A 1050-nucleotide genomic window follows, 5' to 3' on the forward strand; every position below is an offset into this window, starting at 1 on the left:
TTATTGAGATAGTAATCACCCCTAGAATAATGGAAAGTGTAAGAGTGTTGCCTTTTGAATGGAAATAAATAATATTGCAAGTTTAGCTAAAAACGTAAAATGTATCAGCTTAAATTTAAAATGTAACTTTTTTACTTTGTAACTTTGCTACCAAACAAGTTGAAGAACAAGTTTAAAAACACGTTTAAAAAGAAAATATTTAAGCGAAAAGCCATTGTCTTAGCCTTTCATGCTCTCCAAGGAACCATGACCATAAAAAATAGCTGTGTGTAAGAAAAGAATGTAAACTTTATTCTTATTCTTATTGTTTTTCTAGCTGTTAATTAAGCCTCTAATTGTAAAAATGGGATATAAACGTATCATGTAAAATGTAATAAGCAAGAAAGGAAAGAGAAAAGGAAAAAGAAAAGCAAGAGAAGAAAGAAGAAGAGGAATCAGAATAACTCAGAATTAAAATCATCAAGATCGCTTGACTGTTTGTCTCCTATTCTTCATCGTCCCTTCGCCGAACTTCTACCCACCTTCGTGTTCCCTCTTCGAGACCCTAGACCTCAAGCTTATAAGCCCCTCCCGACTAGAGCAGCCCGCAGCATTTAGTAATATTTAAACTAAACCCAACAATTACCTCAGAGTCCTTTGAATTCCTCCAGAGATTATTTTGATACTCTGGGATTAAATAACATAATTGTTTTGCTGCACAAATTCCAGAACTCTCACTTCTTGCGAGGGAATCATAAACAGTTTCCTGGCCTTTTCATTAAGTGAGTTAATAATCGTGATCCCTGAGACTTTTTCCCTTCAGTCGGGACCTGAGAAGATACATGTTTTTAGAGTGCCAGAGATCAGAAGATAACTGAAAGCTTGGGAAAAGGGAAAAGGAGTAATAGTAATGAGAGTTACACATTACATGCATTTTGGATTAGTACTATGGAAAAAATTTACCTTTAATTATATCCTAAATATTTATCAACATTTATATATTTGTTGTTGTTGTTATGTGCCGTCGAGTTGCCTGCGACTCATAGCGACCCTATGTACAACAGCCCTAAA

This window comes from Elephantulus edwardii, unplaced genomic scaffold, assembly GCF_000299155.1.
Source record: "Elephantulus edwardii isolate Elephantulus edwardi_28Jun2011 unplaced genomic scaffold, EleEdw1.0 scaffold00046, whole genome shotgun sequence".
NCBI lineage: Eukaryota > Metazoa > Chordata > Mammalia > Macroscelidea > Macroscelididae > Elephantulus > Elephantulus edwardii.